The sequence below is a fragment of the Cryptomeria japonica genome, chromosome 9 (genome assembly GCF_030272615.1).
Source record: "Cryptomeria japonica chromosome 9, Sugi_1.0, whole genome shotgun sequence".
Taxonomy (NCBI): domain Eukaryota; kingdom Viridiplantae; phylum Streptophyta; class Pinopsida; order Cupressales; family Cupressaceae; genus Cryptomeria; species Cryptomeria japonica.
Window position 1 is genome coordinate 33,518,076 of NC_081413.1, and position 24,887 is coordinate 33,542,962.

Sequence of the window (24,887 nt, forward strand, 5' to 3'; positions counted from 1 at the left end):
GTCATGGAGTCATATTGTTCTATTGACCATGTCATGCTTTTGCTTGCTTGAGGGTCCTCTTCTATCTCCTAGGACAGTGGGGTGGTTCCAGTTTGGGATCACATAGTCGGGTGGTAGTGCCATTTCCCATCAGATGTTATTGTTTGTACCTTCATGCGAGGATTGGCTTTGCCGATGTTCCTTTGGTTCATGACTGATGCTCTATCTCATGTTTGGAGATTATAGTTCTTTGGAGACCTATGTGGTTAGTTGTATAAATGGAATTTATGTAACCTTGTATTTGATTAAGTTGTAACTTTATATGTATATTGAAAGCCATGTATTGGAATATCAGTGTAATCCTAAGTTTTGGATGTTATTTATCAGCTTTGAATATGATTGGTGTAAAAGCTTTATTGAAGAGAGTTATATTGTATCCTTTCAATCTTTCAATGGAGTAATTTGTTATTGTATATGGCTTCTTGTGTTCATTGAGTAAATGATGGATTATTGGATTAATCGTAATTGTGGAATTTAACTTTTAGTTTAATTCTTTGTTGGTAACCCTTTAGGAATTATGGTGTAAGTCTTCCACTTGTGTTGTTATTGTGCAATGTTGTATCTAATGCATTTAATGTGATTTATTCTTTAAAAAAAAATTTATTTCACCCTTGTTGTGGGTATTCCTTTGGGGTTCCTAGTGGGGCATTACAAGGCTACCTAGAGTCTTCCTGGTTCTCAATTCAGTCTTGCATGCCTCAATAAGAGTAGCCTTGTTATCATGAGAGAGAGTGGAACCAACTGACTTAAATGTATGATCCTTAATAAGTTGTCTCTCTTCCCTAGGTATTTTCTTGATCCTCATCAACTCATCATACAATTTATTTGGAATAATATTTCTAAACTGATCAACCGTAGCATCATACTTGACATAGTAAAGTAGAAAAGCTTTAATAACATTGTTTTGATTCTCAACACTAGCTTCATAATAAAGACCACCTACCTCTTTTGGGATTGTACCTTGTGCAAGGGATTCACATAGACTTTCTGCATCATGCGGCTTGTTGACTTTCTTTCCTTTAGATTATTGGACGCATATCTGGTATTGCTTTGCATCCTCCTCTTCTTTAGATTTAAGAACTATGGTCTTCCTTTTTACTTCAAATTTCTTCTTTGGGGAACTTGACGAGGGAAGCTCATTTTGAGCAACTTAGATGCTCTGGATGCACTTGCAAGCCTTACGAAACATCTAATTTAGAGATATCCTCGTCAGCTAGTTTGGCCTTATGCATTGATTCCTGAATCACTTTCTTCACATTCGTTTGACAATCCTTCGTGGAGTGTTCTATGGAAAATTGAAAAGACTTTTCATCTGCATTCCCAAAACATTCTTGAGACTCATAAATCAGACTCTCCAGAAGAACTTTGGCTACACGTTCAAGCATTTCAAAACTTGCCTCATATATGAATAGAGGGACCCAAACTTTTCTTGGTGCAACTACCTCCATATAGAATTTGTCAGTCATGAGCACAAATGTGATATTGTTATTATACTTAACAATATTCTCCTTCAAAATCTTGTCCCTGCTCTGCATATTCATTTGGAAAATGGCGAAGAAGGCTACAAATGCTTAATCTCTTGCCTTTTTATTAATAAATACTTGAAGCTTGTCCACAATTTGATGGGCTATTAGAGTATTTGGAGACCAGAAAACCCTACCTCGATTGGGTGAATCTTGCAAGAAATATAATAAAATGTAGATGGATAGGGCTCCAAACTTGAAAGAGTGTTCTTCTTCCGACATTGGATGAAATTATCCATAAACTGTTGTCATAGGATTTCACAGAGGTCAAAATCCTTGTTTAACTCTTCCATCTCATATGCCATGTGAATTGTCGTGGTGGAAATAGAGTTTTCCTTGTTTGTGAAATAAATTTTATTTTCAACCATCTTCAATAGATATTTAACTGTTAGATTCCTGACATTATCAATTGCCAAAGAGCACTTATCAAAAGTTGCATTGGTTAAGTCCATAACAATCTTGTTCTTAGCAGATTTTGGTCTGGGGATCTCACTAGAGTCACTCAAACTAGTAATGGACTTCATTACATCCTTATTTATGAGGTGAGTTTGATCTAACTAGAGAAATGCATCATGAAACTTTCTCATGGCTAACTTGACCCATTTTTCATCATAGCAGAAATCGAAAAAATTATTCCATGTGTCCAAATTATTTTTAGCTAGGTTAGCAAATTCAAGCCTTACTTGGTTGTTCTCATTAATCATCTTCTCGATCAATAAATCCAGCATCTTTCCATGATGGCTTAATTCTTCTAGCTTGACATGGACATGGGACCTAAAATCCTTAGCCAAAACAACCTGAATGGGTATGTTTGAAAAGGCTACAACTGGATCAATCTCTATCACTTTGTATGGTATCTTTGTGAATACAGGCCGGGTCTCAGAGGGAACATCAACAACGATAGGAGTATCCATGATCTCTAACTCTGCAAACTATTAACCCTGATCAAACTTGGTGGAGAAAATATAAGCTCTCTAATCACCTTGACTGCCTTCAATACTCTTAATTGCTTCTTTAATTTGGGGTGAAGTGAATTTTTTTTTGAAGTGCTACTTTTTATTCCTTCATGTGGTGCTTTGCATTAAATGCACGAGCTATCTATTACTACTTATCAAGTTGCCATTAGTTTTATGTCAAAGTTATACTATATACTCTAGTTGGTTATCTCTATCGAGATATTCAATCAGTATGAACAGTCTAGTCGGTTACAGGAGAAAGTAGTCTCAGAGTGTAGTATACACCGAGTTGTCTACTGAGTATCATTTCATGTCTACCGAGCAGCAAAGATGACACACCGAGTTGATATACACCGAGTGAAACATGTTATTAGATTCATTGAACTTGGACATACATATGAAAACATGTTACAAGATCGAGGAGCATCTAACCGTTATCACATTGGAAATTGCACTTAAAGATTGTGTATGATTTTGATGTTATCTAACCAATGAAATAATTTGCATTGTTATTCATTCGATAAAACATGCTTTTAAGATCGAAGCAATGAATGGATCACCGTCATAAGAGATCTATTTATACAGCATAATTTAAGAATTAAAGGTGTGTGTGCATGAGTGTAAGAAGACTGTTACAGAGACACAGAGGTCACCGAGAAGGTTTTCAGAGAATAGTCGAAGAACAGAGTAAACAAAAGGGTTTACTGAGTTACTATATGGGTTACCAAGGTATGCTATAATCAAGGTAACTTATTCTGAGCACATAGAATCTACTATAACATTCCAGATGTAAAGTTGCAGATATTTGTAATAATTTTATTGTAATATTTTGAAGTTGTAAGAGAAACCTTTAACAGGGTAAAAGACTCTAATCAAGTCTATAAATTGTAAAGCCTCTAACCAGGTGCAACATTTAGATGAAGTGTTGTAAAATCCTTTAGCAAGGTAGATCTAATAGATCTAGTTACTCCTAATAGGGTAAGCTATCAGAAATACCTAAACATGTAGCTCTAACCGAGCACTCTTTATTATTGCAGTAGTGAAGTTGTGGGTGCCATCCCCACCGCAGTTTTTCTCTCTAACCAAGAGTTTCTGCGTAACCAAAATATATGTGTTATGGAGTGAATCATGTATGATTGTTATCTATTTGTTTTAGCTTTATATTATGTTACTACACTATTTGGTTTATGTACAACAGTAAAGTTATTGTTGAAGAAAAGTTTTGGAGTACTGATTCACCCCTCCCCTCTCAGTACATTAGCTTTCCATATTGGGCCTAACAATAGGTATCAGAGCTTGAATCTTGGAAAAGGGTTTAACTGCCTAAAGAGAAAGATCTTATCAATGGAAGGCTATACACAATCTCAGAGGATTGTGTATTTGCAAGAAGAGCTGGATCATGCTAATCAAGTGATTGCAGACATGCAAAGGCAAATGCAAAAATCTCTGAAAGTGAGAAGAAGATTATCTGATGATTTGTAGGACTCTCAAGAGTTAGTGGAACAAATTGAGACATCATCTGAGAATAGTATATCTAAAGAAATTGAAGAAATGATTGGAGTATTGAAAGAAAAGAACAAAGCACTGGCTGATCAACTAAAAGCAATGAAAAGAGAACATGAACATTTCAGCACACAGATGACTGACAATCTTGATGCATTGAGGACAACCAAGGATAAAGTAAGAGATCTAGAAAGAGAGAAACAACAACTTGAAGTCTTAGTATCTGATAAGAATGATGAAATCACAAGGTTGATTGGAATTCAACAAAATTTGTCAGATCAACTAGGTTATGCACATCATGAAGCAATTCTAAAAAATGATGAGAATCAAGCATTGAAACTTGAAGTATCAAGGTTAACCGATGAACTTGAAACAGAGAATAAATCCAAAGAAACACTGAAGAAGAGTTATGAAGCATCAAAGATGTTAGAAGAACAACTGAATACAAGACGACCCAACAAAGATGCAGGACTCGATTACAAAGGAAAAGACTCTACTGAGAAGGGAATTCATACTACCGAGAGAGGAGAATCATCAAAGCAAGCTGGAAACAAGAATAACATCAAAAGAAAGAAGCCTATTTGCAACTACTATGGAAATCAAGGTCACACTACCAACATATGCCAAATCAAAAAAGGTAAGCAACTGAATGTCACTAAGTCCAATGGTTATTGTTACAACTGCAATAAATATGGTCACACATCTAATCCATATAGGACAAAGTCTATTAACAATTATCAGAAGGCAAAATTCAAAGGGTTTTGTAAAAACTGCAATAGATATGGACATAGTATGGAGAAGTGTTGGTTTAAGCAAAAGAACTATATGTGGTATGCACACCGAGCAAATGCTAGAGGTTATCAAACTCACATAGATCCTTACCGATAGTATTCTGCAGTACCATGGGATTACAATACAAGGATATGGTGTGAATGTTGTGGAAGATATGGACATGTAAGTGCCAACTATTTTATAAGCTTTGGAATGAACAACCGAAGATCATGGAGAAATCCTGGTATGGCATGTTTTCATTGTCACAAAGTTGGACACTTAGCTGGAGATTGCAGAGATCAACCTCGAAAAGACACTAAAGAAATAAAAGAAAAATTAAAGATGATTTGGAAAAAGAAGGAAATTGTGTCAAATGAAGAAAGCACCTTACCTACCGAGTTAGGTTCACCTATTCCAAATTAATCGGTAAAGGTATGAAGGGACTGCATTCTCTCAAGGTTAAATCTTAACAGTTCCTATTTTATTATGTACTTAATTCAAAATCTGCATAATTAAGATGTATTAGTAAGTTTGAAATTCTATCAAAGTCTTTTGTAGCACTTTACAGGAAACCTGTCAAGTCGGTGAATACAGAAAGCCTGTCAAGCCGGTAAATGAAGGAAGTTTTGTTACTCGGTTAAAATGAAAAAGGAGAGTAAATCGGTTAAAGAGGAACCGAGTGCATTTAATGTTTTTAACCTAACACGCATGGAGCCCGATAAGGCATATTGTGTACTTATTAGCATTTTCGTGGTCATTTACACTTACCAAGTTTTCGAGAGAGCAGAGCAAAGCAAATCAAAGGCAATCAAACCTCCTACAAAGCAAATTCAAGGTATTTACATCAATCTCAATGCATTGTTAAGCTGATTTACCGATCATATCTAGTTGCCATTATCTGCTAAGTATAAAGCATTTGTCGTTTGAAATCCTGAAACCCTAAGGATCTTTTATTAGCTTTTATCTGAAATCTACAATGGCGCCCAAGATCCAAGATCCCATAGTTGTCAAGAATGTAGAGAAGCCCTCACTAAAATACTCTTTGACTCCCAAAGTTGCATCTGAACTAGATGACAAAACCGCTTTCTCACTCATCCCGGATAGAGTGTTGTTAGTCAAGGATGTGAGATTCTTCACCAAATATCATGTTGAAGAACTCGGTCATGTTGAAATCAGAGACACCTATGATGAGCTATGTACCGATGGTAAATTGAACAACAAGTATGAGCACATCAAGATCAAGGGATTAACTAAAGCCCTAACCTATCCCCGTGTGTTCAAACCCCAGTGGGTCAAGTTTGTTCTGAGTAGAGTTCACGATGATTTCATGTGGCTAGAAGAGCAACCATTTAAGATTACCAAGGAAATCATTCATCTGATTACCGGTTACCCCATTTATGATCATGTCTGACCCCAGAAGATGATATCATAGAAGGAATTGATTAGTTTAACCGGAGTGGAATCTGATTGTAGAGGATTAAAATTGAACAATGTCACTGATGAAGAATTAAAATTTACCATTAGAGTAATGGGCTACTGTTTCTTCCAATCAGCAAGGGAAAGCAATGTACCCTATGCAGCAGTAGACCTAGCCTACAAAATTGTGAAAAAGGGAATGAAAATTGACCTATGTGAGGTGTTGCTGAAGAACCTATTTGAAAATCTGAACACCATCAGGAAGCCGAAGAAGAACAACTCGGCTAATACTCTAAAGTTTGGATCATTATTGGTATGCATGTTTTTCTATTTTGAAAAATTCTTTCCATCAGTCGGTAAAGTTGTTTGGGAGCTACACCAACCAATCACCCATCAAATAAATGACTTCATTAAGAAGTTATGAGATAATTTCAATGATATTATGGATGATTACTTTAGTAAATTTCAAGAGAAAATGCATAACAGATATAGGATTCCACCCCAGCTAGTGGAGAAATACAAAAATGATATATGTTTTGAAGTTGACACCGATTACTATTATGTGAATGTTGTGGAACCAAGGACTCAATCTTTGTCACCGATGGGTTATGAAATTGATTTTGACATCACACAATAGCAAATTGATGCATTTCTTACATTACTGAGGCATGCTACTGAGCTAAGGTATGGAACCTATGAGGAAGTAAAGGAAAAGGTAAAGATGAACATTGTAGTACCCAAAGCTACAAGAAAGGCAACAAAAATGATAAAGGCATTGTCAGAGAAATTCAGAGAAGACTCTTCCTCTACACCTATCAAAGGCACCATTGCCATTACCGAAGAGGAATCTGAAGCCCAAGAGGCAACAATAACATTGAGCACTGAATTTCCTAAGGGTAAAGTTTTGAAGAGAAAGAAACTGGATTCATCAAAGGCCTCACCGACTCCACCTCTAGTAAAGCAACCTAACACAAGAGCATCTGCAGCCTCACCGAGTAAGAAAATAAAAAGTGTTACTGCTCCTAAGGTAACAAAGACATACAAGAAATCTACTCAGAGACTCATTTTGGCAAAAGAGTCTAGTTATAATGAATCAGAGGATGCAAGCAAATTCCAGATTGTCAAGAGTAAGAAAGTAAATATACATAGTGTTGAAAAATTCTATGCTAATCTGAACGAATATGGTGGATTTGGAGGATTTAGATATGTCAAGTATGAAACTAGGAATAATGATGAGAAGAGACAAATTGAAGAAGCTATCATCTGCACACTTCTAAAGTTCCAATTAGCTCCATTGGAACTAGCTAAGTCACTTCCAAATGAACTGTATCTGCATATTGATAATAGGTGGAAGTATGCAATGGACTCAGAGAAAAGAATCAGATAAAGAAGTTTGGTCCATCTCTTTCCTGACATGTCAGTAGCTGAAATTAAAGAACATCTGACAACCTACAACTCAAAGTTTCTTGTCAAACAGAAAGCCTTAAAACTGATGAATGGGCTGTATATTGAAGTGGAAAATGAGACAAAAGCAAAGTGGTAGGAAATATTTAAAGTCAAGGATGCCGGTGAGTAAGCTATAATTGAAATTGTTGATGTCACTGAGCAAGATCCTGATGTTACCGAGCAAGACCCTGCTGACACCATTCAAATAGATGAAGATGTCATAGATACAGAGGCACTGGAACAGGAAATGATAGAAGGCAATGTATATGCAAAACTTGAATCTAGTGAATCAGTCTTGGAACAAGTTCAGCCTTATCCACCGGTCAAGCAACCTATCTCAACCAAAACCCCTCATGACACGGATCAAGGCACTGAAGGTCACAAGTCTACAACAGGAGAAGGTACTACTCAAGAACAGACATCTCAAGCACCTTCTAACACTGAGACTGTTGCAACTGAGACACCAAGTACCGAGACACCGAAGGACTCTACAGAGGCTAAAGGAACCGATCAAAGTGTTGCCTCTACCGAGCAACCTAGCGAGGGTCATCAAGCCTCACAAGCCATTGTCTTAGTTCCATTGGTGAAAGGTAAAGAAAAGAAGATGAAAAAGCATAGTTTTAAAGTTGATTTGTCAAAACCAATAGCGTTGCCCAATGTAGACATAGCAAAATTAAAGGGGCAAGCACTCATTGATTTCAGTGAACTATGCAAAGCAAAGGCCAAACAAGAGAAGCAAATGGCCATTAAAAAGAAAAATAAAGTACTTCATAAGGCAAAAGCACTCCTAATAGATATGCTACCTGAAGCTACAGTATCAACTGATGCAGCCATCCACATTCAACTGGATGAACTCCTAACAAAGATAGAAACATCTGGAGTAGATGCATCAGAATATTTGAGCAAGCTAAAAGACAAAGAGCTCACTGCAAAAATGATAGAAGAGGTACAGAAAGCTATAGCTATTGGCAAAGTTAAACTTGTCAAATTTATTGCTGAGTTGACTCCTCAACTCAAGCACATTCATTATTTATTGCAGAAACTCTGCACATTTTCTTTATTCATTAAAGACATTAAGAATAAAACAGATGCAATTGAGAAAGAGATCACCGATCTCTCAAGCAAGTTGACCACAGAGCCAAATTCAGTCCAGAATTTTTACACAAAGCTACAATAGCTCATGGCTCAACAATTGGACCTAAGAAATGACGAACACAAGATCAGGATGGACATAATGACACTTCAGACATTATTCCTTCCTCATCTTTCATCTGTCTAGGAACAGATCAATCGAGCCACATCCTTATCTACTACACAAGAGGGAAACACTCTAGATGGCTTAATATCATTATTGGCTGATATTCAAGCGCAAAATTCTTTAATGGACAGTGTAAAGAATGCCCTCTCTATCGCTCTTACCGATGCCCCAGACCAAGTACAAATCCATTTTTGACCAGTTACCACCCCCGAATGGTAATTAAGTTTTGATGTTTGTCAAAAAGGGGGAGTAATATGTTACAGTACTAGGGGAGTGATATAGTATTCAAAGTATCAAACAAATGAGTATAGTATACAGGGGGAGTATACCGAGTAGAGCAAGCAGAGTATCCAAGAGCAGTGAACCGAGTAGTATACAGAACAATAAGCAAAGAACAAGAACAGATCACCAAGCATGCAAAATCAGAGTTTTGTATAGTATATCGATAAGGGGAGTATATCTGGATATATTATATTATTGACTATTGTATATACTGCCAGCATAGTCAAATTTTGCAAGTATATAGATTATTGAGTTATAACTTTGAAAGTAGTTTTTGTCAAACATCTCAACTAATGTCAAAAGGGGAGATTGTTACTACTTATCAAGTTGCCATTAGTTTTATGTCAAAGTTATACTATATACTCTAGTCGATTATCTCTACTGAGATATTCAGTTGATATGAACAGTCTAGTCGGTTACAGGAGAAAGTAGTCTTAGAGCGTAGTATACACCGAGCTATCTACCGAGTATCATTTCATGTCTACCGAGCAGCAAAGATGACACACCGAGTTGATATACACCGAGTGAAACGTGTTACCAGATTCATTGAACTTGGACATACATATGAAAACGTGTTACAAGATCGAGGAGCATCTAACCGTTATCACATTGGAAATTGCACTTAAAGATTGTGTATGATTTTGATGTTATCTAGCCAATGAAATAATTTGCATAGTTATTCACTCGATAAAACATGTTTGTAAGATCGAAGCAATGAATGGATCACCGTCATAAGAGATCTATTTATACAACATGAATTAAGAATTAAAGGTGTGTGTGCATGAGTGTAAGAAGACTGTTACAGAGACACAGAGGTCACTGAGAAGGTTTTCAGAGAACAGTCGAAGAACAGAGTAAACAGAAGGGTTTACCGAGTTACTATATGGGTTACCGAGGTATGCTATAAGCAAGGTAACTTATTTTGAGCACATAGAATCTACTATAACATTCCAGATGTAAAGTTGCAGATATTTGTAATAATTTTATTGTAATATTTTGAAGTTGTAAGAGAAACCTTTAACAGGGTAAAAGACTCTAATCAAGTCTATAAATTGTAAAGCCTCTAACCAGGTGCAACATTTAGATGAAGTGTTGTAAAATCCTTTAGAAAGGTAGATCTAACAGATCTGGTTACTCCTAACAGGGTAAGCTATCAGAAATAGCTAAACATGTAGCTCTAACTGAGCACTCTTTATTATTGCAGTAGTGAAGTTGTGGGTGCCATCCCCACCATAGTTTTTCTCTCTAACCAAGAGTTTCTGCGTAACCAAAATATATGTGTTATGGAGTGAGTCATGTATGATTGTTATCTATTTGTTTTAGCTTTATATTATGTTACTTCACTATTCGGTTTACGTACAACAGTAAATTTATTGTTGAAGAAAAGTTTTGGAGTACTGATTCACCCCTCCCCTCTCAGTACATTAGCTTTCCATATTAGGCCTAACACTATCTTCCACTTTCTGGTTTTCATAATAACCTGTCAGATACTGTGAGAGTTATGACTTTGATAACTAGACTTCTTCAAACTCTGCTTTGTCGGTATTAAAACCATATACTACTTGGGAAAGGGATAAGGATATGCTTTTAGATTACTCCCCCTGGGTCAAACCCACATAATTTCTAATTATCAGATGAAGTGCCTACACTAGAGCTATGTGGTAACACATTTTTTGTCTCCTTATTTATCCAGATCTTCTTCATTTCAACTTTTACATCCTCCAAATTGATTTTGTTTGCCAGTTTGATTGGATTTTGAATCTCATTTCTTCTACACTGCCTTGCCATAAGAGGATTTGTTGCAATTGTAGCACTTGATGCTCGCCAGATTTTGTCTTGACCTGCATTGGTTAGCTTTGTGTCAAAAAATATTGTATGTATAACATCTTCCTCTAAAGTAATTATATCTATTCTAATTCATAACTGGATTTCTACATTGATTAACTTTATGACTATTTATTGCATGTGTAATATCTACCAGAGAATGGATTAGGAGTTTGATTCATGCTATTTCTACACTCTATTGACTTAAGTCCTACTCTATTACATTTATAACAAGAACCATTAATGGACGTGTTTTTTATACTTACCTGTTGCTCGACCGAAGACTTACCTTTTTCTTCTTGATAGCTTATGCTTTTACCATAGGTGAATCTTCTTTGAGGTTAGCTTTGGGTTGTGTATATTCAATGGATTCATCCTTTGCTTCCTTCTTGGTTTTCAAAAATTCTTTTGCATTCATCATTATGCCAGGTTTACTGGATTCAATTTTGCTCTCTTTTTTCTTTGCTTTCTCTAGATCTACCTTTAGAGATGTTACTTCTTGCTCCAGCTTCTCATATTCTTCTGATTTGCATTGCAATATTTTGTTCAAATATTCCTTGGTTTTCTCATTGTCCCTATTTTTTACTCTCAGATCTATAATAGTGTTGTTGGCTTATTTGAGCTCCTCACTAACTTCTTTGTGCCTTAAACTTTTGGATCTACTCTCTTGGCTTCTTTATGCATTCATTAGCTATTTGGACATTTTCTTTCAAATTTTTGTTTTCAGTTTCTACTGCCTCAAGATCTTCAAGAGCATTTCTTAGATCTTCATTTAAATCCATAAGTTAAACTTTTTAGATCTCCTTCAAGTGGTTAAACTCTTCCAAAGGACTTGGATTTGATACCAATTGTTGAATATATGGAATACTGAGAGGGGAGGGGTGAATCAATATTCCCTTAAACTTATTAAAACTTTTAAATAACCAATTACATATCATAATTTAAATGCAGTAAATGAAATTGACACAGAAAACATAACACCGAATTTTATACATGGAAAACCCAATATGGGAAAAACCACAGAGAGATAGTTCTCTCAAGAATGATGCAATATGTAAGTGGTTACACAATAAAAAAAGGTGACTCACTTCCCAAATGCAAAAGGCTTACATGGATTATCAAACAATTGGACTCCTTGGTTTCAAAAACTATGTCATTCTAGGCTAGGTTTTGCATGGTCCAAACTTAGGTCTTAGGACATATTCATTGCTTTCATAATAGTCCATTTGCATTATCATCATTCCCTTTGGGATATAGGTTTTGAAGTCCTTTTTATATGTTTTGATCATTCATTTTCCTTGCACTAACCTCGTTGTCCCAAAACTAGGTCTTGTCTTAGGTTGCGTTTTCATAGTCCAAATAATTGGTCCTCATATATCCTTATTGCATTAGCCTTGTCATTGCATGGTCCTAAACCCTAGTTTTGTCTTAGGTGGATTTATCATTTTATACTCATATCATATCTTTGTCCTTATCATTATCATTGCCTTCTTGCATTTAGTCTCAAAATTAGATTTGTCAAACTTGAAAAATAAATCCATTAGATCATATCCAAAGTCATTGTTAGTGAGTCTTGACCTTGATCAAACCTTCTCCTTTTGTCAACAACATTATATTATCAAACCTTAGCTTACTATCCAAGCAATAGGTGAGACTTTGTCAATTTGTCCTTATAAGGTCTCGACTTCATTTCGATTTCCAAAGGTTACATCTTTAGCTTTTCATTCCTAAATTTTTTTCAAGTCTTCAAAAACAACAAAAACATAGGTTGCATTGTCATCCTTTAGGATTGCATCTTGTCATTCGTTAGTCTAATTTGTCAAAAACTTCAAAAATATATGTTGCATTCTTGTCTTGGATTGCATGATCATTCTCTAACATTGCACTAATTTACATCTCATTATCATCTCAAAATGATCCAAAAACATAGGTCGCATTCTCATTTTAGGATTGCATTTGTCATCCCTTTAGTTGCATTGCATACTTAAATCTAAAAATCCCCCAAAAATGCATAGTGGCATGTCTGTTGAAAGGAGATCCCAAGTTTCTTGCAAACAAAAAGATTCAACATACCAACCTATATTTATTCCAATGGATGATACCCAGCTCAGACAATCATAATTTAATATGACCTAGCAACAAGGCAATACCATGCAACCAAGTCTTAATCCAAATGTGGGTCCATTAATAAAAACACAACCAAAATATATGGTATGGTTCAATTAGGACCACTACAAAATTTTGAACCAACCTTCATACCAATACAATCGATATTTGGTAGTGTTCAACCTAGATCAAACCAAACAATCATTCAAAACCAAACCTCAAGTTTTCATCCAAAACATCAAAATCCTTGTTTGAACAAGACAAGTCCTAGCCCACATTTGATTGGTTAGAAAAATGATGAGGGAAGTCAAAACCCTAATACCACAGTCAATTATAAGAGAATAAAACTCAAAATTAGAATCAAAATCAAAATTAGAACCAAAATTAGAATTGGAATTAAAATCATACCAACCTTCATTTTCTTATGAGGCTAGACAATCATATCAATTCCAATCGAATCTTTTCTCCTCCAATTAAATCAACACCAGAGTCATACTAACCTTCATATTCATATGAGACTCAACCTTCATAGGTAACCTATCCTTCCTACCAGTCCAACTTACACATGGCTAAAAACTATCCAATCTCCATGTTTCCACCATCCCAACCTCAAAAACAAAATTTTCAATTCACACATCCTTTCCACTAACCTCAACAAGAGAACATGTTAGACCAATTCAATGAAGAAAATGAAGGTTGGTATGATTTGAATCACACACTAACTACTCCCCCTTAGTAGCAACACCCACTCATCAATCTGGATGTTAGGATAAGACTAGATGAAGTTCACCAGATTGATGCATCTCAATGCATCTAGTTTACACCAAGAGGAGCAATCATCCCTAACTTCTCTCTTAGATATAGAAATGTATCTACAAGCAAAGGCTTCGTGAAGATATCTGTAATCTGTTCCTTTGTAGATACATACTCCAATCTCACTTCTTTCTCATTCACCTTCTCTCTCAAGAAATGACATTTGATTGATATATGTTTTGTCTTAGAATGTAATACCGAATTCTTAGAAATATTGATAACACTTAAATTATCATAATATATAACAGTCGACTCATTATAAACAACTCTAATATCCTTCAGTGTCTACTTCATCCAAATTAACTTAGTATAGTTGCTAGCAGCAACAATGTATTTAGCTTCTATAGTAGATAAAGAAATAGCATCTTACTTCTTACTTTTCCAAGAAATCAACTTCTTTCCCAAAAAGAATGCTCCACCGGTAGTGCTCTTCCGGTCATCAACATCACCTGCCCAATCAACATTTGTATAAGCATTTAAAATGAAATCATCATTCTTCGAATACCACAAACCATAATCAATTGTTCCCTTCAAATATCTAAATATCCTCTTCACAACAGTAACATGAATTTCCTTAGGATCAACCTGGAATCTTGCAACAAGACATACAACATTCACAATGTCAGGTCTAGTCTAAGTCAAATATAGCAGTCCACCAATCATAGATCTATACAGGGTCTAGTTAGCCTTCGAAGATTCATCATATTTTATCATCTTGCATCCAGTCACCATAGGAGTTCCAACAGGTTTGGAATCGTCTATCCCAAACTTCTTCGGCAATACCTTCACATTCTTTGATTGAGATATGAAAATTCCTTTGTCGGTCTATATAATTGCAATCCTAGAAAGAATTTCATCTCTCCTATCATAGACATCTCAAACTCTTTTTTCATATCATTAGCAAACTTCTTAATCAAATCATCATCTTCTCCAAAAATAATGTCATCAACAAAAACTTCAACAATCAAAATGTTATCATTATCAATCTTGAAGTACAAATTACTATCAACAGTTCCTTTACAAAAACCCAACTTCATCAAATACATGTCCAATATGGTGTACCAAGCTCTAGGGGCTTGTTTAAGTCCACACAATGCTTTCTTCAATCTACATGCCATGTCTCCTTCCTCTGTCAATGAAAATCCATTTGGTTGCTCAATATATACTTCCTCTTCCAATTCACCATTAAAAAAAATTAACTTCACATCTATTTGATATACCTTGAATTTCTTATGAGTAGCATATGCAAGAAATAATCTAACAGATTCAATTCTAGCTATCAGAATAAAAGTCTCCTCAAAATCAATACATACCAGTCTTGCCTTGTTTCTAACAACTTCTCCATCTCCATTCAGTTTATTTTGGAACACCCATTTAGTGAGAATTACATTCTTGTCTTTAGGTCTCGGAACAAGTTCCCATGTATTGTTCTTATCAATCTGATTTAACTCTTCTTCCATGGCTTTTACCCAATTTTCATCTTTACATGCTTCAGTAATATATTTAGGCTCAATTTTGGAAATTTGATATGTCTCTTCAGCAACAATTCTTCACCTAATCATCACACCTTTATTTTTATCACCAATAATCTGATTCTCTGAATGATTTAATCTTACATACCTAGGGGTCTTCTGATTTTTCTGATTTTTCAATCTCTTGTACTTCTTCACCGCCAGCAGCATCTGGATTTACTATCTCTTCCAGATCACTCTATTTCATGCTTGGAGTCTGCACTTGATTTGAAGTATCATCATGATCATCAGATTCATATTTGCATGCTCTAATTTTCTTCTCATGACTCTCGTCAACCTTCACATTCACACATTGCACTATTTTTCTCATTCTTTTGTTGTAACACCGGTAGGCTTTTCTCTTAGCAGAATATCCCAAAAAGATTCCTTCATCACATCTTGCATCAAATTTTCCTATATCCTCATCTCTTTTGATATAACATTTGCTTCCAAATATTTTGAAATATCTAACTTTAGGAACATGACCAAACCATAACTCATAAGGAGTCTTACCGGAATCACCTTTTATTTGCACCCAGTTGAATGTGTACACAACAGTACTAACGACTTCTCTCCAATAGATATGTGGAACATTTCCTTCAATCATCATAGTTCTAGCAACAACTCAATTCTGCTAAGGGGTTCACAGAGCAGATAACTGTCTTTAGATTCCATGTTCTTCACAAAAGGAATTAAACTCACCGAAAGTGAATTCTCCTCCTCTGTCAGATCTTAGACACTTCAGCTTCAATCATGTCTTTGTCTCCACTCTAGCTTTGAATATTTTGATTTTTCCAGTGCTTCAGATTTCTCCCTTAGAAAAGTGACCCACATCATTCTAGAATAGCCATCAATCAGCAAGTATATGTCACCCTGCAAGCTTCTCACCCTAGAAGGTCCACATAAATTAGTATGCACAAGATATAATAACCCATTAGATGTATACGGTTTTCTCTTGAATGAAATTCTTGTTTTCTTTCCCAATTGACATTCTTTACACACTGAATTAGTAGGCTTCACTATCTTAGGTAGATCTCTAATAGTTTGGGTAGAACTTATCTTAATCATGTAGTCAAAGTTAACATGACACATCCTTCTATGCCACAACTAAATCTCATCAATCTGCAAAATCAAACAACTTTTCTCACCAACATTTAGATGAAAGGTATTACCTTTAGTTTTAGTTCCTGATGCAAATACAGAATTCACCCACAGTAGCACAATCACCATAACACAAGATATTTTGATGTGGAAACCCAAATGGGAAAAACCACGATGAGTAAAACTCACAAGTCAACTATCTGCAGAATAGTAACCAGACCGATTAAGGCCTTATAATGTTCTTCACCAGAAGAAATCTTGTTAGGAATCCAGATATCTATTAGGAGATAAGTCTTGTTAAAGACTACCCTGTTAAAGGATTTCAGATCCACAACTATGAATCACCTTGTTAGAGGATTTACAATAGGCTTAGCTTCTCGCCTACTCGGTTAAGGGTTTCAGACTTGTCAAAGAGATTAGTAATCAACAAGTGAATGATCTAGAAAGTAGCACATAATGCTTGATTAGATCCTTGACAATTCTCTGTTAATGCATTGCAACATTACTTCAGTCTTCTATCCTTTGCATATTTAATCTCTATCGCAAGATACTTCGACAACAACCTCACTCTCCAATACACACATGCACATACATACATTCATCTCTCTAAAACCCTAGACATGATGTCCTTAAATAGGAATCTGATTTCATGTCGGTCCAATAAGATTAGACTACAATTTCCTAGGTACAGTGCATCTAGACACATTTGGTAACACGACAAAGAAACACTGCCAAAGTGTCGGTGGATGATAACTCATCACACTTTACAATTATACCAGTTTAACATAGTATACTGATTACCGGTTAACGAATAAAGACTGGAAAACTAGAACATAATGTTCCAATCAAAAAGATTAACTGCTGCTAGGGGTCCTTGTTCTGCTTGAGGTATTCATATCGCTTGAGGTCTTCATACCGCTTGAGGTCTTCATACCACTACAAACGGTAAGCATCTTCTGCAAAACATCGATAGTCTTCTACAAACAAAGACTATACATACAATGCCATATAATACCGGTGTGATCAAAACAACACTTATTACCAGTTGAGAATAACTCATACATAAAATAAGTGTGTGTCCATCAATGACAATCACAACTAAACATCATCAAAATACCAACAATCTCCCCCTTTGGCATTGATGGCAACACTTAGGAAAATTTTGACATCTAAGTGCTTACAAAACAAAAACAAATTCCATAATCAAAATTACTCCCCCTAAGCATATACACTACTCCCTTTGCAAAAATTACAAGTATGTTCATGAAATTTTCAATACTACTCCCCCTTTGCCAACAATGACAAAGTAATGCAAAAAATTCCCTTTTTCACAAAGTTATATTTCGTAACATAAAAAACAAAGTATATGTTCATGACAATAAAGAGTAAAACTTCTCAAAAAGAGATTTAAAGTTTCTTAGAAAATTCTTCATGTCTGAAGACCATGAATCAAGAAGTGAGGCAAAAATTTAACTCTCGGTCTTCATCTTGAAGGATAATTATTCCATTGCATCGATAGTGCTCATCTCCTGTGTTATAGTAATAGCCTCCAAGTTCAGGAAGCAGTTCTGAAGAACCTACAATTTTGGTAATAGAAGAAACTGGAGCTCCTGCAGATCTTGAGTCCACTTGTAGATCTCTGATTCAATCTTTACAATCTGATGCTAGTGAGTGTGAATAGTCTGTCCATACACTATGAATGAATCATATGGCAATTTGAAGTTTCCGATATACTTCTTTAACTCCGATTGGAGCTGACTCTTCTTTTTCAGAGTATCATCACAAAATAGGCGAGGTTGGCAGATTTTGCTCAAGAGTAGGTTACCTTCACCCATAGCTAAACTTATATCATCCTTCTTCTTAAGTAGATTTTCTCTGTTTGCATCCATTTTCTTTACTAATGAAACTTTCAGAGCTTTTTCACGCTTCTTTTCTGCAGAAACCTGAGCAACATCTTCTAAAGATTGAGTTGATTAATGAAACTTTCAAAGCTTTTTCACGCTTCTTTTCTACAGAAACCTGAGCAACATCTTCTAAAGATTGCAGTTGATCATCTACTACTGTGCAAAGAAGTTTTAGCTTAGCTAGTGAGGAATCGGTGCTGGGAAGGTTAGTACCGGGGATTAGAATGGAAAGAGTGTCAACAACAAACTGAATGACATCTTCTTCTTTCTTTTTCCTCAGTTCTTCCAATTTGACCTATGCTAGTTGAATGCTCCTTAGTAGCTCACTTTCATCAATCGATTGAGTCAGACAAGCAAGAGTCAAATCGGTGGGACTGGTGGGATCAACCTGCTTGGCTTGATCTCTGATTGCCTTAGGAGTCTGCCCTCCTTCCTTTGCCTTGATCTCCTCTTGTCTTTTCTTCTCCTCTTCTTCTTTTCCCTGGGCTACCTTGGCGGCCTTCTATTTCTCCTCTTCCACTCTCTTCTTCTCTTCTTCTTTCTTCCACTCTTCTTCCCTCTTTTTCTCTTCTTCCTTCTTCTTCTCTTCTTCCTTCTTCTTCTTCTTCTCTTCTTCCTTCTTCGCTCTCTCTTTCTCTTGTCTCAATTTCTTCACTTGCTCTTTCTCTGCTTTCTCTTTTACCAGTTTCTCTTTCTCTTCTTTTTCTCTTTCTAGTTTCTCTTTTGCCGCTTTCTCATCTTTTTCTTTCTCCACTCTCTCCTTTTCAGCTTTCTCCTTCTCTGGAGTGGTGTCCTCAACATCTAGTGCATCAACATCATTGGGGTCATTTTGTTCTGCTATTCTTTCACCCAGACTATCGAAGATTTCATCCGGTTTGGATGTGGATGGGTCAGGCTCTTGCTCAGCCTATCGATTAGCTTCAAATACTTTTTGCATTTTGACAACTGCTTTAACCTATAGATGGGTGTCTTTTTCCACTTCAGAGGTTTTTCCTCCGAGTAGCTGAAGTCTTCTTCTTTGCATGAAAAAGATGCCTTTGAACTTATCAATAATCTCAAACAATTTTGAATTTGAGGCATCCGGAAAATATTGAGAAAAAATTTTCTCCCAGATTTCTTGTTCCTTTTCAATGGAAATGCGCCATTTATTGTCCAAAGAATCATACAAAGATTTAGAAGTAATTGATTTAATATCGGTAGGTGACTGATCATTATTACATAAATATTTAATAAGTTCTTGTTCAACATCCTCCTTTTCACTATCATTGAAATCATCAAAATATTCTTTTAAATCATCAAGAACTTTCCTTCTAATATTGTTTATGGTCCTTTGACAAATTGTCATAGGCTTGTAAGAAGAAATATCTATATTAACCGGTGCAGAGGTTGTTGGTACATTACCGGTTGACTTTGTCTTCTTGCTTGATTGCCTTGTGTTCTTCATTTCTACCTTCAGTTCAATGTCTTCTGAATCCGGTGAGTTATTCCTGGTTTTTCTCTTCCTTTCGAATACCTTTGGTGGAATAGCCTCCAGTTTCTTTTTGGCTGGTGACCTCTTGGTCACTCTAGGACTGGCAACAGATGTAACAGGTGCCGATGTTGATGGCACTGCTTTACTCTTTTTCTACTTCGGTACTTCAATAGATTTGATCCTCTCAGAGTAAGTATGGGTCCTCTTCTTATTTGGATCTAGTGGTGAAGCAAGTAGGGTAGAAGCATACCCTATCAGTATATCAACTACCACTCCATAGTCCATAGGCTCAACTTCATCTTCTCTGGGCTCAACCACTTGCATTATGGAATGATCTATTTTGATTGTGAAACAAATATCATCTTCATATTTTTTAACCATATCACAATATATTCTCATTCTCTGGTTCATCTTTAGTCTGAACTCATCAAAGTACCTATTTAGAGTCTCCGGATACATAGATCCCACTACTTGCAGACTCTCCTTTATTTGTAGGGAAACCAGTAGGTCACTCGACCATTGAACATCACCAACTCTTGGAAAGTATCCTTGAAAATAGAAAAACAAACCAACAAGCAATTGATCGAACTTAAACCTCAATGTTTTGTCCACTTTGATGGACTTTAGGTTTTCCATGAGTTATTTTTGCATGCAGGTACATAAGTCACATTCTGCATTTTTCTTGATCATCTTTTAAGCGGCATGCACCACAGCTGTAGGAACAACATTCATTCTGCTAGCATAGAATACTCTATACTCGATTACCATGCACACATATTTCACCAAGTCATCTTTTATGGTGTTTACAGTCATTGCCCGCTGGTCGCTCATAGAACCGGTGAGATTTGTCACTTTGGTTTTGGTGATCTTGTGAAGAACAGGGACTTCCCCAATATTGCAGAAACTAGTCACGACATGAATTGTCTCCAGTTTAATATCATGGGTTCACTCAAGGTACATCTTGTCACCATGAACCCTACTTAGAATAATCCTGATGTGTGCTTTTGTAAATTCCTCGAGAAAATATACTGCATTGTGTAATTTCTTCTTCTCGATTACACTGTACTCAGGTTTAATCTTCTTATCATCTCCACAAAACAAACTCAGTTGGGAGTGAATCACTAGAGACCCTAGGTCTTCCAATTTGCAATCAATATATCCTGAAACATCCCCTTCGATAATGACTCTGAAAAGAATTTGAGATAGGGCATTATATTTCACTTTCTTTCTAAGAAACTCAGATGATTCCTCAGATTCGGTAGGACTAGAAGGGATTTTAGATGTAGAATCCAATATCTAGATGATTCCAAATGACAAGAATGTTTCAACGAGAAATACCTTCACACTCTGAACTAGGATTTGTTGATGTCGAGCACAACACACTTCTCCAAGAGCTTACTTTACCGATCTGACTTCCACACTGATAGCTTGAAATGGTTGCAAAATCTTGTGCAAGATTTCTTGTTGAATTCTTTTGAATGCAAGATAAATCGCTCGTGTTGCTCTGCTCAAGCTACAAAAATTCTTCTTTGAAAATAGGTAAGTAAAAATGACGATGAAAGTCTTTTAAACAAGCTCCTACCTACCATAATAAATGCATCACCGTTAGGGCACAAACCCTAACTTTACCTTTTACCAGTTCTTTTCTTCTGTTGGTCGACAGGTAACCAATATTGATAAAATCACTTTACCGATATACTCCGGGGGTTCAAAACATTGTTACCGATATGCTCCCCCTAAGCTTTTTGAAGCTCCGTTTGTCGGTTCAGGGGTCTCCACACTAGTTGCGAAAACTGGTACATCTTGTGGCTTCTCTTCAGATTTCTTTTTCCAAGTTTTATCCATATCCGCTTGAACAGTTTCAACATCAATCTTCCCTTTTGTGTCGATCGGTATGTCTTCTGATGGATTCTTTCTCAGTCTGCATGCTCTAGTAGTGTGTCCCAGTTTGTTGCAATGATAGCATACCATACTAGGTGTTCTCCATGGTCCAGTGTTCATATTTCCATTCTTCCTTCTGCATGTTGCAATAGTGTGCTTGCTACCAAAACAGATTAAAAAAGTTTCTCTCCAACTATTTGCTGCTCCATAACCATTTGACCAGTGGTCATAGGTTCTGTACCGATTTGGGTTCCTGGACAACTCCTTTAGATCTTGGTGCATAACTTCCAGAGTTGTTCATAACTGACCTGCACTCAAAATCTCTATGCCCAAACTTGTTGCATGCATAATAGTGACCATTAAATCTACCAGTTCTAGCCACATTATTTTGTATGTAAGGAATATTATTGTAAGCCTTGCTCCTACATACATTGGCAGTACATCCTTCCTTAAGACACTTGAAGCATACATGTTTAAACTTTGTCTTACATTTTCTCCGATTGATCTTAGGTGCCGATTGCTCCTTTGCTGTACCAGTCTTGGTTCTAGAGGTTTCACCTTCCTCATATGTAGAGAAACCAAGTCTAGAGGTATCCTTTGATGGCTTCATTGTTTCCAGCTTCTGGTCCAACTTCGTGGCACTCTGGTTGAACTTTGCAAGTATTTCCTTTGTCTCAGCAAGTTCCTTGAAAAGAGCATCATTGGTCTTCATCAAGGTTTCATTATGAGAAATGGCTACATTGAGTTCTGCTTGCATTTCTTCTTTCTCTTCATTACCCTCTTGCAGATGAGCGGTGATGGTACCAATCTCTTGTTTCAACTTAGAGATTTCATGCTCCTTGTCCTTCACTAAATCTTCATCTTTTCTTTTGTTTTCTAGCTCCTGACCCATCCTGATAGTTAGTCCTTCCAACTCCCTCCTTAGGTTAGTTTTGGATTAATTTAGTTTCTCCACTTCTCTGACTAGGGCCTCCATGTCTGCTTCATCAGAAGAGCTATTTTCAGTAAATTCCATCAATTGTTCAGCAAGTTCTCTTCTCTTGGCTAAAGAGGCTTTATACTTGATCTTGAGTTCATCATAGGCTCTCTCAGTCTCAGTCCGATGGTGAGTGATTTCTCTCATGCTGTATTCCCCCATATCTCCTTCCAAGAGGTTAGACTTATAGAAAGGTTGGCTCTGATACCAAATGATGAATACTAAGAGGGGGGGGGATGAATTAGTATGCCTAACAATTTAACCAAACTCTTAAACAATTTTACTGCAGACTGGTGTAGTAGTTTAAACAATAAACCGGTTAAAACATAAACAAGCCAAATAGAAAATAGAGCATTCACCCACAGTAGCACAATCACCATAGCACAAGATATTTTGATGTGGAAACCCAAATGGGAAAAACCATGGTGAGTAAAACTCACAAGTCAACTATCTGCAGAATAGTAACCAGACCGGTTAAGGCCTTACAATGTTCTTCACCAAAACAGATCCTGTTAGGAATCCAGATCTCTGTTAGGAGATAAGTCCTATTAAAGACTATCCTATTAAAGGATTTCAAATCCACAACTGTGAATCACCTTGTTAGAGGATTTACAATAGGCTTAGTTGGGCCTACCCGGTTAAGGGTTTCAGACTTGTCGAAGAGATTAGTAATCAACAAGTGAATGATCTAGAAAGTAGCACATAATGCTTGATTAGATCCTTAACAATTATTTGTTAATGCATTACTTTAGTCTTCTATCCTTTGCATATTTAATCTCTATCGCAAGATGCTTTGACAACAACCTCTCTCTCCAATACACACACACATACATACAATCATCTCTCTAAAACCCTAGACATGATGTCCTTAAATAGGAATCTGATTTCATGTCGGTCCAATAAGATTAGACTACAATTTCCTAGGTACAGTGCATCTAGACACATTTGGTAACATGACACAGAAACACCGCCAAAGTGTCAGTGGATGATAACACATCACACTTTACAATTATACCGGTTTAACACAGTATACCGATTACTGGTTAATGAATAAAGACTAGAAAACTGGAACATAATGTTTCGATCAAAAAGATTAACTACCGCTAGGGGTCCTCGTTCCATTTGAGGTCTTTATACCAGTACGAACGGTTAGCATCTTCTGCAAAACATCGATAGTCTTCTACAAACAAAGACTATACATACAATGACATATAATACCGATGTGATCAACACAACACATATTACTGGTTAAGAATAACTCATACATAAAATAAGTGTGTGTCGATCAATGACAATCACAACTAAACATCATCAAAATACCAACACAAACATGTCAGACTAATTCAACCACATCCGGAATCAAACTCCATTCAACCAAAATCCATTCCAAAATAAAAATGTAATATCGACCCAAAATCAAATCCCTTTCAAGCAAATCCAAAATCGAAAGCCAACCATGTCAAAATCTCATAATGATTCAAATGCCTCTCCAAAGAAAGATAGCTCTCTAAAACATATCCTAAATATTATCCAAGGAAATGCTTCTAAGAAAGGTGAAAATTGTACACCCATGTCTAGAAATTGCTTTTCCTCCCATCAACTTATTGTCCCTCAAGTAGCCTCTCATTCTCCCACCATTCGATCACCCCCTAAATTATCACAATAGAAAACTACACCATAACCATTAAATAAATTATCCAATGATGAAACCTCCCAAGGGCTATCCATATTAGATCTCCATGCTAATCCAATTTATGATGCAAGTCCTTGCCATGCTTTAGAAGTGCTAGACCTAATGCCACTGTGCACTTTATTTCCCATCAAACCTAATTTCAGATGATCCCATTCAAATTCCATCTCCCTCATCTCAAAACATTGATTCCTTCCCAGAATCATCCATGCATATTCAAAATCATACCCCATGTCAAGAGGATAATTCAAAGCACAAAGATCAAGATCAAGATACCAAGAACGAACAATTTGATTCATCTGTTGACCAAGATCTCATTTCCTTTGATGATCCCACCATCCTAGTCTATCATATCCCAAATGATACCCTTCCATTTCATGAACAAAATGTCCTTATCATTGACATTCCACTTTCTA